The sequence below is a fragment of the Schistocerca americana genome, chromosome 11, assembly GCF_021461395.2.
Source record: "Schistocerca americana isolate TAMUIC-IGC-003095 chromosome 11, iqSchAmer2.1, whole genome shotgun sequence".
In the NCBI taxonomy this organism is placed as follows: domain Eukaryota; kingdom Metazoa; phylum Arthropoda; class Insecta; order Orthoptera; family Acrididae; genus Schistocerca; species Schistocerca americana.
Genome location: NC_060129.1, coordinates 133,391,254 through 133,404,356, shown reverse-complemented (window position 1 = coordinate 133,404,356; position 13,103 = coordinate 133,391,254).

Sequence of the window (13,103 nt, the reverse complement as noted above, 5' to 3'; positions counted from 1 at the left end):
CCCGGGAAAAAACGCTCTCATAGACGCAAATACAAACCGAAAAACGGATTACACAGACTCACGCAAAAGCCACTTTTTCGACTTATGTAGTTACCAATTAAACACTTTCCGTCACTTTCCTTCAGTTGTACTGTCAAACTTTGTTTCTTTACGCGTCTCACGGTTCTCGGCTAGACGGCGCTTCGCGTCGCGACGCGTCCCGTCTCTCCGTCTTTCACAACACGCGACGTAAATGGCCGTAACTCCTCGCTGCCTTCACTTACAATCTTAAAACTTTGACCCCGCCAAGCTACCACCGACCGCACTACTTGATATTCATTTCGACTTGATACGCCCTTACCTTCCCGGGAAAAAACGCTCTCATAGACGCAAATACAAACCGAAAAACGGATTACACAGACTCACGCAAAAGCCACTTTTTCGACTTATGTAGTTACCAATTAAACACTTTCCGTCACTTTCCTTCAGTTGTACTGTCAAACTTTGTTTCTTTACGCGTCTCACGGGTCTGGGCTAGACGGCGCTTCGCGTCACGACGCGTCCCGTCTCTCCGTCTTTCACAACACGCGACGTAAATGGCCGTAACTCCTCGCTGCCTTCACTTACAATCTTAAAACTTTGACCCCGCCAAGCTACCACCGACCGCACTACTTGATATTCATTTCACTTGATACGCCCTTACCTTCCCCGAAAAAAACGCTCTCAAAGACGCAAATACAAACCGAAAAACGGATTACACAGACTCACGCAAAAGCCACTTTTTCGACTTATGTAGTTACCAATTAAACACTTTCCGTCACTTTCCTTCAGTTGTACTGTCAAACTTTGTTTCTTTACGCGTCTCACGGGTCTGGGCTAGACGGCGCTTCGCGTCACGACGCGTCCCGTCTCTCCGTCTTTCACAACACGCGACGTAAATGGCCGTAACTCCTCGCTGCCTTCACTTACAATCTTAAAACTTTGACCCCGCCAAGCTACCACCGACCGCACTACTTGATATTCATTTCGACTTGATACGCCCTTACCTTCCCGGGAAAAAACGCTCTCATAGACGCAAATACAAACCGAAAAACGGATTACACAGACTCACGCAAAAGCCACTTTTTCGACTTATGTAGTTACCAATTAAACACTTTCCGTCACTTTCCTTCAGTTGTACTGTCAAACTTTGTTTCTTTACACGTCTCACGGTTCTGGGCTAGACGGCGCTTCGCGTCGCGACGCGTCCCGTCTCTCCGTCTTTCACAACACGCGACGTAAATGGCCGTAACTCCTCGCTGCCTTCACTTACAATCTTAAAACTTAGACCCCGCCAAGCTACCACCGACCGCACTACTTGATATTCATTTCGACTTGATACGCCCTTACCTTCCCGGGAAAAAACGCTCTCATAGACGCAAATACAAACCGAAAAACGGATTACACAGACTCACGCAAAAGCCACTTTTTCGACTTATGTAGTTACCAATTAAACACTTTCCGTCACTTTCCTTCAGTTGTACTGTCAAACTTTGTTTCTTTACGCGTCTCACGGTTCTGGGCTAGACGGCGCTCCGCGTCACGACGCGTCCCGTCTCTCCGTCTTTCACAACACGCGACGTAAATGGCCGTAACTCCTCGCTGCCTTCACTTACAATCTTAAAACTTTGACCCCGCCAAGCTACCACCGACCGCACTACTTGATATTCATTTCGACTTGATACGCCCTTACCTTCCCCGGAAAAAACGCTCTCAAAGACGCAAATACAAACCGAAAAACGGATTACACAGACTCACGCAAAAGCCACTTTTTCGACTTATGTAGTTACCAATTAAACACTTTCCGTCACTTTCCTTCAGTTGTACTGTCAAACTTTGTTTCTTTACGCGTCTCACGGGTCTGGGCTAGACGGCGCTTCGCGTCACGACGCGTCCCGTCTCTCCGTCTTTCACAACACGCGACGTAAATGGCCGTAACTCCTCGCTGCCTTCACTTACAATCTTAAAACTTTGACCCCGCCAAGCTACCACCGACCGCACTACTTGATATTCATTTCGACTTGATACGCCCTTACCTTCCCCGAAAAAAACGCTCTCAAAGACGCAAATACAAACCGAAAAACGGATTACACAGACTCACGCAAAAGCCACTTTTTCGACTTATGTAGTTACCAATTAAACACTTTCCGTCACTTTCCTTCAGTTGTACTGTCAAACTTTGTTTCTTTACGCGTCTCACGGGTCTGGGCTAGACGGCGCTCCGCGTCACGACGCGTCCCGTCTCTCCGTCTTTCACAACACGCGACGTAAATGGCCGTAACTCCTCGCTGCCTTCACTTACAATCTTAAAACTTTGACCCCGCCAAGCTACCACCGACCGCACTACTTGATATTCATTTCGACTTGATACGCCCTTACCTTCCCGGGAAAAAACGCTCTCATAGACGCAAATACAAACCGAAAAACGGATTACACAGACTCACGCAAAAGCCACTTTTTCGACTTATGTAGTTACCAATTAAACACTTTCCGTCACTTTCCTTCAGTTGTACTGTCAAACTTTGTTTCTTTACGCGTCTCACGGTTCTGGGCTAGACGGCGCTCCGCGTCACGACGCGTCCCGTCTCTCCGTCTTTCACAACACGCGACGTAAATGGCCGTAACTCCTCGCTGCCTTCACTTACAATCTTAAAACTTTGACCCCGCCAAGCTACCACCGACCGCACTACTTGATATTCATTTCGACTTGATACGCCCTTACCTTCCCCGAAAAAAACGCTCTCAAAGACGCAAATACAAACCGAAAAACGGATTACACAGACTCACGCAAAAGCCACTTTTTCGACTTATGTAGTTACCAATTAAACACTTTCCGTCACTTTCCTTCAGTTGTACTGTCAAACTTTGTTTCTTTACGCGTCTCACGGGTCTGGGCTAGACGGCGCTTCGCGTCACGACGCGTCCCGTCTCTCCGTCTTTCACAACACGCGACGTAAATGGCCGTAACTCCTCGCTGCCTTCACTTACAATCTTAAAACTTTGACCCCGCCAAGCTACCACCGACAGCACTTCTTGATATTCATTTCGACTTGATACGCCCTTACCTTCCCCGGAAAAAACGCTCTCAAAGACGCAAATACAAACCGAAAAACGAATTACACAGACTCACGCAAAAGCCACTTTTTCGACTTATGTAGTTACCAATTAAACACTTTCCGTCACTTTCCTTCAGTTGTACTGTCAAACTTTGTTTCTTTACGCGTCTCACGGTTCTGGGCTAGACGGCGCTTCGCGTCACGACGCGTCCCGTCTCTCCGTCTTTCACAACACGCGACGTAAATGGCCGTAACTCCTCGCTGCCTTCACTTACAATCTTAAAACTTTGACCCCGCCAAGCTACCACCGACCGCACTACTTAATATTCATTTTGACTTGATACGCCCTTACCTTCCCCGGCAAAAATGCTCTCAAAGACGCAAATACAAACCGAAAAACGGATTACACAGACTCACGCAAAAGCCACTTTTTCGACTTATGTAGTTACCAATTAAACACTTTCCGTCACTTTGCTTCAGTTGTACTGTCAAACTTTGTTTCTTTACGCGTCTCACGGTTCTGGGCTAGACGGCGCTTCGCGTCACGACGCGTCCCGTCTCTCCGTCTTTCACAACACGCGACGCAAATGGCCGTAACTCCTCGCTGCCTTCACTTACAATCTTAAAACTTTGACCCCGCCAAGCTACCACCGACAGCACTTCTTGATATTCATTTCGACTTGATACGCCCTTACCTTCCCCGGAAAAAACGCTCTCAAAGACGCAAATACAAACCGAAAAACGAATTACACAGACTCACGCAAAAGCCACTTTTTCGACTTATGTAGTTACCAATTAAACACTTTCCGTCACTTTCCTTCAGTTGTACTGTCAAACTTTGTTTCTTTACGCGTCTCACGGTTCTGGGCTAGACGGCGCTTCGCGTCACGACGCGTCCCGTCTCTCCGTCTTTCACAACACGCGACGTAAATGGCCGTAACTCCTCGCTGCCTTCACTTACAATCTTAAAACTATGACCCCGCCAAGCTACCACCGACCGCACTACTTGATATTCATTTCGACTTGATACGCCCTTACCTTCCCCGGAAAAAACGCTCTCAAAGACGCAAATACAAACCGAAAAACGGACTACACAGACTCACGCAAAAGCCACTTTTTCGACTTATGTAGTTACCAATTAAACACTTTCCGTCACTTTCCTTCAGTTGTACTGTCAAACTTTGTTTCTTTACGCGTCTCACGGTTCTGGGCTAGACGGCGCCTCGCGTCACGACGCGTCCCGTCTCTCCGTCTTTCACAACACGCGACGCAAATGGCCGTAACTCCTCGCTGCCTTCACTTACAATCATAAAACTTTGACCCCGCCAAGCTACCGCCGACAGCACTTCTTGATATTCATTTCGACTTGATACGCCCTTACCTTCCCCGGAAAAAACGCTCTCAAAGACGCAAACACAAACCGAAAAACGGATTACACAGACTCACGCAAAAGCCACTTTTTCGACTTATGTAGTTACCAATTAAACACTTTCCGTCACTTTCCTTCAGTTGTACTGTCAAACTTTATTTCTTTACGCGTCTCACGGTTCTGGGCTAGACGGCGCTTCGCGTCACGACGCGTCCCGTCTCTCCGTCTTTCACAACACGCGACGTAAATGGCCGTAACTCCTCGCTGCCTTCACTTACAATCTTAAAACTTTGACCCCGCCAAGCTACCACCGACCGCACTACTTGATATTCATTTCGACTTGATACGCCCTTACCTTCCCCGGAAAAAACGCTCTCAAAGACGCAAATACAAACCGAAAAACGGATTACACAGACTCACGCAAAAGCCACTTTTTCGACTTATGTAGTTACCAATTAAACACTTTCCGTCACTTTCCTTCAGTTGTACTGTCAAACTTTGTTTCTTTACGCGTCTCACGGTTCTGGGCTAGACGGCGCTTCGCGTCACGACGCGTCCCGTCACTCCGTCTTTCACAACACGCGACGTAAATGGCCGTAACTCCTCGCTGCCTTCACTTACAATCCTAAAACTTTGACCCCGCCAAGCTACCACCGACAGCACTTCTTGATATTCATTTCGACTTGATATGCCCTTACCTTCCCCGGAAAAAACGCTCTCAAAGACGCAAATAGTAACCGAAAAACGGATTACACAGACTCACGCAAAAGCCACTTTTTCGACTTATGTAGTTACCAATTAAACACTTTCCGTCACTTTCCTTCAGTTGTACTGTCAAACTTTGTTTCTTTACGCGTCTCACGGTTCTGGGCTAGACGGCGCTTCGCGTCACGACGCGTCCCGTCTCTCCGTCTTTCACAACACGCGACGTAAATGGCCGTAACTCCTCGCTGCGTTCACTTACAATCTTAAAACTTTGACCCCGCCAAGCTACCACCGACAGCACTTCTTGATATTCATTTCGACTTGATACGCCCTTACCTTCCCCGGAAAAAACGCTCTCAAAGACGCAAATACAAACCGAAAAACGGATTACACAGACTCACGCAAAAGCCACTTTTTCGACTTATGTACTTACCAATTAAACACTTTCCGTCACTTTCCTTCAGTTGTACTGTCAAACTTTGTTTCTTTACGCGTCTCACGGTTCTGGGCTAGACGGCGCTTCGCGTCACGACGCGTCCCGTCTCTCCGTCTTTCACAACACGCGACGTAAATGGCCGTAACTCCTCGCTGCCTTCACTTACAATCTTAAAACTTTGACCCCGCCAAGCTACCACCGACAGCACTTCTTGATATTCATTTCGACTTGATACGCCCTTACCTTCCCCGGAAAAAACGCTCTCAAAGACGCAAATACAAACCGAAAAACGGATTACACAGACTCACGCAAAAGCCACTTTTTCGACTTATGTACTTACCAATTAAACACTTTCCGTCACTTTCCTTCAGTTGTACTGTCAAACTTTGTTTCTTTACGCGTCTCACGGTTCTGGGCTAGACGGCGCTTCGCGTCACGACGCGTCCCGTCACTCCGTCTTTCACAACACGCGACGTAAATGGCCGTAACTCCTCGCTGCCTTCACTTACAATCTTAAAACTTTGACCCCGCCAAGCTACCACCGACAGCACTTCTTGATATTCATTTCGACTTGATATGCCCTTACCTTCCCCGGAAAAAACGCTCTCAAAGACGCAAATAGTAACCGAAAAACGGATTACACAGACTCACGCAAAAGCCACTTTTTCGACTTATGTAGTTACCAATTAAACACTTTCCGTCACTTTCCTTCAGTTGTACTGTCAAACTTTGTTTCTTTACGCGTCTCACGGTTCTGGGCTAGACGGCGCTTCGCGTCACGACGCGTCCCGTCTCTCCGTCTTTCACAACACGCGACGTAAATGGCCGTAACTCCTCGCTGCCTTCACTTACAATCTTAAAACTTTGACCCCGCCAAGCTACCACCGACAGCACTTCTTGATATTCATTTCGACTTGATACGCCCTTACCTTCCCCGGAAAAAACGCTCTCAAAGACGCAAATACAAACCGAAAAACGGATTACACAGACTCACGCAAAAGCCACTTTTTCGACTTATGTACTTACCAATTAAACACTTTCCGTCACTTTCCTTCAGTTGTACTGTCAAACTTTGTTTCTTTACGCGTCTCACGGTTCTGGGCTAGACGGCGCTTCGCGTCACGACGCGTCCCGTCTCTCCGTCTTTCACAACACGCGACGTAAATGGCCGTAACTCCTCGCTGCCTTCACTTACAATCTTAAAACTTTGACCCCGCCAAGCTACCACCGACAGCACTTCTTGATATTCATTTCGACTTGATACGCCCTTACCTTCCCCGGAAAAAACGCTCTCAAAGACGCAAATACAAACCGAAAAACGGATTACACAGACTCACGCAAAAGCCACTTTTTCGACTTATGTAGTTACCAATTAAACACTTTCCGTCACTTTCCTTCAGTTGTACTGTCAAACTTTGTTTCTTTACGCGTCTCACGGTTCTGGGCTAGACGGCGCTTCGCGTCACGACGCGTCCCGTCTCTCCGTCTTTCACAACACGCGACGTAAATGGCCGTAACTCCTCGCTGCCTTCACTTACAATCTTAAAACTTTGACCCCGCCAAGCTACCACCGACAGCACTTCTTGATATTCATTTCGACTTGATACGCCCTTACCTTCCCCGGAAAAAACGCTCTCAAAGACGCAAATAGTAACCGAAAAACGGATTACACAGACTCACGCAAAAGCCACTTTTTCGACTTATGTAGTTACCAATTAAACACTTTCCGTCACTTTCCTTCAGTTGTACTGTCAAACTTTGTTTCTTTACGCGTCTCACGGTTCTGGGCTAGACGGCGCTTCGCGTCACGACGCGTCCCGTCTCTCCGTCTTTCACAACACGCGACGTAAATGGCCGTAACTCCTCGCTGCCTTCACTTACAATCTTAAAACTTTGACCCCGCCAAGCTACCACCGACAGCACTTCTTGATATTCATTTCGACTTGATACGCCCTTACCTTCCCCGGAAAAAACGCTCTCAAAGACGCAAATACAAACCGAAAAACGGATTACACAGACTCACGCAAAAGCCACTTTTTCGACTTATGTACTTACCAATTAAACACTTTCCGTCACTTTCCTTCAGTTGTACTGTCAAACTTTGTTTCTTTACGCGTCTCACGGTTCTGGGCTAGACGGCGCTTCGCGTCACGACGCGTCCCGTCACTCCGTCTTTCACAACACGCGACGTAAATGGCCGTAACTCCTCGCTGCCTTCACTTACAATCTTAAAACTTTGACCCCGCCAAGCTACCACCGACAGCACTTCTTGATATTCATTTCGACTTGATATGCCCTTACCTTCCCCGGAAAAAACGCTCTCAAAGACGCAAATAGTAACCGAAAAACGGATTACACAGACTCACGCAAAAGCCACTTTTTCGACTTATGTAGTTACCAATTAAACACTTTCCGTCACTTTCCTTCAGTTGTACTGTCAAACTTTGTTTCTTTACGCGTCTCACGGTTCTGGGCTAGACGGCGCTTCGCGTCACGACGCGTCCCGTCTCTCCGTCTTTCACAACACGCGACGTAAATGGCCGTAACTCCTCGCTGCCTTCACTTACAATCTTAAAACTTTGACCCCGCCAAGCTACCACCGACAGCACTTCTTGATATTCATTTCGACTTGATACGCCCTTACCTTCCCCGGAAAAAACGCTCTCAAAGACGCAAATACAAACCGAAAAACGGATTACACAGACTCACGCAAAAGCCACTTTTTCGACTTATGTAGTTACCAATTAAACACTTTCCGTCACTTTCCTTCAGTTGTACTGTCAAACTTTGTTTCTTTACGCGTCTCACGGTTCTGGGCTAGACGGCGCTTCGCGTCACGACGCGTCCCGTCACTCCGTCTTTCACAACACGCGACGTAAATGGCCGTAACTCCTCGCTGCCTTCACTTACAATCTTAAAACTTTGACCCCGCCAAGCTACCACCGACAGCACTTCTTGATATTCATTTCGACTTGATATGCCCTTACCTTCCCCGGAAAAAACGCTCTCAAAGACGCAAATAGTAACCGAAAAACGGATTACACAGACTCACGCAAAAGCCACTTTTTCGACTTATGTAGTTACCAATTAAACACTTTCCGTCACTTTCCTTCAGTTGTACTGTCAAACTTTGTTTCTTTACGCGTCTCACGGTTCTGGGCTAGACGGCGCTTCGCGTCACGACGCGTCCCGTCTCTCCGTCTTTCACAACACGCGACGTAAATGGCCGTAACTCCTCGCTGCGTTCACTTACAATCTTAAAACTTTGACCCCGCCAAGCTACCACCGACAGCACTTCTTGATATTCATTTCGACTTGATACGCCCTTACCTTCCCCGGAAAAAACGCTCTCAAAGACGCAAATACAAACCGAAAAACGGATTACACAGACTCACGCAAAAGCCACTTTTTCGACTTATGTACTTACCAATTAAACACTTTCCGTCACTTTCCTTCAGTTGTACTGTCAAACTTTGTTTCTTTACGCGTCTCACGGTTCTGGGCTAGACGGCGCTTCGCGTCACGACGCGTCCCGTCTCTCCGTCTTTCACAACACGCGACGTAAATGGCCGTAACTCCTCGCTGCCTTCACTTACAATCTTAAAACTTTGACCCCGCCAAGCTACCACCGACCGCACTACTTAATATTCATTTCGACTTGATACGCCCTTACCTTCCCCGGAAAAAAAGCTCTCAAAGACGCAAATAGTAACCGAAAAACGGATTACACAAACTCACGCAAAAGCCACTGTTTCGACTTATGTAGTTACAAATTGAACACTTTCCGTCACTTTCCTACAGACGTACTGTCAAACTTTGGTTTTTTACGCGTCTCACGGTTCTGGGCTAGACGGCGCTTCGCGTCACGCCGCGTCCCGTCTCTCCGTCTTTCACAACACGCGACGTAAATGGCCTTAACTCCTCGCTGCCTTCACTTACGATCTTAAAACTTTGACCCCGCCAAGCTACCACCGACCGCACTACTTGATATTCATTTCGACTTGATACGCCCTTACCTTCCCCGGAAAAAACGCTCTCAAAGACGCAAATACAAACCGAAAAACGGATTACACAGACTCAGGCAAAAGCCTCTTTTTCGACTTATGTAGTTACCAATTAAACACTTTCCGTCACTTTCCTTCAGTTGTACTGTCAAACTTTGTTTCTTTACGCGTCTCACGGTTCTGGGCTAGACGGCGCTTCGCGTCACGACGCGTCCCGTCTCTCCGTCTTTCACAACACGCGACGTAAATGGCCGTAACTCCTCGCTGCCTTCACTTACAATCTTAAAACTTTGACCCCGCCAAGCTACCACCGACCGCACTACTTGATATTCATTTCGACTTGATACGCCCTTACCTTCCCCGGAAAAAACGCTCTCAAAGACGCAAATACAAACCGAAAAACGGATTACACAGACTCACGCAAAAGCCACTTTTTCGACTTATGTAGTTACCAATTAAACACTTTCCGTCACTTTCCTTCAGTTGTACTGTCAAACTTTGTTTCTTTACGCGTCTCACGGTTCTGGGCTAGGCGGCGCTTCGCGTCACGACGCGTCCCGTCTCTCCGTCTTTCACAACACGCGACGTAAATGGCCGTAACTCCTCGCTGCCTTCACTTACAATCTTAAAACTTTGACCCCGCCAAGCTACCACCGACAGCACTTCTTGATATTCATTTCGACTTGATACGCCCTTACCTTCCCCGGCAAAAACGCTCTCAAAGACGCAAATACAAACCGAAAAACGGATTACACAAACTCACGCAAAAGCCACTTTTTCGACTTATGTAGTTACCAATTAAACACTTTCCGTCACTTTCCTTCAGTTGTACTGTCAAACTTTGTTTCTTTGCGCGTCTCACGGGTCTGGGCTAGACGGCGCTTCGCGTCACGACGCGTCCCGTCTCTCCGTCTTTCACAACACGCGACGTAAATGGCCGTAACACCTCGCTGCCTTCACTTACAATCTTAAAACTTTGACCCCGCCAAGCTACCACCGACAGCACTTCTTGATATTCATTTCGACTTGATACGCCCTTACCTTCCCCGGCAAAAACGCTCTCAAAGACCCAAATACAAACCGAAAAACGGATTACACAAAGTCACGCAAAAGCCACTTTTTCGACTTATGTAGTTACCAATTAAACACTTTCCGTCACTTTCCTTCAGTTGTACTGTCAAACTTTGTTTCTTTACGCGTCTCACGGTTCTGGGCTAGACGGCGCTTCGCGTCGCGACGCGTCCCGTCTCTCCGTCTTTCACAACACGCGACGTAAATGGCCGTAACTACTCGCTGCCTTCACTTACAATCTTAAAACTTTGACCCCGCCAAGCTACCACCGACCGCACTACTTGATATTCATTTCGACTTGATACGCCCTTACCTTCCCCGGAAAAAACGCTCTCAAAGACGCAAATACAAATCGAAAAACGGATTACACAGACTCACGCAAAAGCCACTTTTTCGACTTATGTAGTTACCAATTAAACACTTTCCGTCACTTTCCTTCAGTTGTACTGTCAAACTTTGCTTCTTTACGCGTCTCACGGTTCTGGGCTAGACGGCGCTTCGCGTCGCGACGCGTCCTGTCTCTCCGTCTTTCACAACACGCGACGTAAATGGCCGTAACTCCTCGCTGCCTTCACTTACAATCTTAAAACTTTGACCCCGCCAAGCTACCACCGACCGCACTACTTGATATTCATTTCGACTTGATACGCCCTTACCTTCCCCGGAAAAAACGCTCTCAAAGACGCAAATACAAACCGAAAAACGGATTACACAGACTCACGCAAAAGCCACTTTTTCGACTTATGTAGTTACCAATTAAACACTTTCCGTCACTTTGCTTCAGTTGTACTGTCAAACTTTGTTTCTTTACGCGTCTCACGGTTCTGGGCTAGACGGCGCTTCGCGTCACGACGCGTCCCGTCTCTCCGTCTTTCACAACACGCGACGTAAATGGCCGTAACTCCTCGCTGCCTTCACTTACAATCTTAAAACTTTGACCCCGCCAAGCTACCACTGACCGCAATACTTGATATTCATTTCGACTTGATACGCCCTTACCTTCCCCGGAAAAAACGCTCTCAAAGACGCAAATACAAACCGAAAAACGGATTACACAGACTCACGCAAAAGCCACTTTTTCGACTTATGTAGTTACCAATTAAACACTTTCCGTCACTTTGCTTCAGTTGTACTGTCAAACTTTGTTTCTTTACGCGTCTCACGGTTCTGGGCTAGACGGCGCTTCGCGTCGCGACGCGTCCCGTCTCTCCGTCTCTCACAACACGCGACGTAAATGGCCGTAACTCCTCGTTGCCTTCACTTACAATCTTAAAACTTTGACCCCGCCAAGCTACCACTGACCGCACTACTTGATATTCATTTCGACTTGATACGCCCTTACCTTCCCCGGAAAAAACGCTCTCAAAGACGCAAATACAAACCGAAAAACGGATTACACAGACTCACGCAAAAGCCACTTTTTCGACTTATGTAGTTACCAATTAAACACTTTCCGTCACTTTCCTTCAGTTGTACTGTCAAACTTTGTTTCTTTACGCGTCTCACGGTTCTGGGCTAGACGGCGCTTCGCGTCACGACGCGTCCCGTCTCTCCGTCTTTCACAACACGCGACGTAAATGGCCGTAACTCCTCGCTGCCTTCACTTACAATCTTAAAACTTTGACCCCGCCAAGCTACCACCGACCGCACTACTTGATATTCATTTCGACTTGATACGCCCTTACCTTCCCCGGAAAAATCGCTCTCAAAGACGCAAATACAAACCGAAAAACGGATTACACAGACTCACGCAAAAGACACTTTTTCGACATATGTAGTTACCAATTAAACACTTTCCGTCACTTTCCTTCAGTTGTACTGTCAAACTTTGTTTCTTTACGCGTCTCACGGTTCTGGGCTAGACGGCGCTTCGCGTCACGACGCGTCCCGTCTCTCCGTCTTTCACAACACGCGACGTAAATGGCCGTAACTCCTCGCTGCCGCCACTTACAATCTTAAAACTTTGACCCCGCCAAGCTACCACCGACCGCACCACTTGATATTCATTTCGACTTGATACGCCCTTACCTTCCCCGGAAAAAACGCTCTCAAAGACGCAAATACAAACCGCAAAACGGATTACACAGACTCACGCAAAAGCCACTTTTTCGACATATGTAGTTACCAATTAAACACTTTCCGTCACTTTCCTTCAGTTGTACTGTCAAACTTTGTTTCTTTACGCGTCTCACGGTTCTGGGCTAGGCGGCGCTTCGCGTCGCGTCGCGTCCCGTCTCTCCGTCTTTCACAACACGCGACGTAAATGGCCGTAACTCCTCGCTGCCTTCACTTACAATCTTAAAACTTTGAGCCGGCCAAGCTACCACCAACCGCACTACGTGATATTCATTTCGACTTGATACGCATTTACCTTCCCCGGAAAAAACGCTCTCAAAGACGCAAATACAAACCGAAAAACGGATTACACAAACTCACGCAAAAGC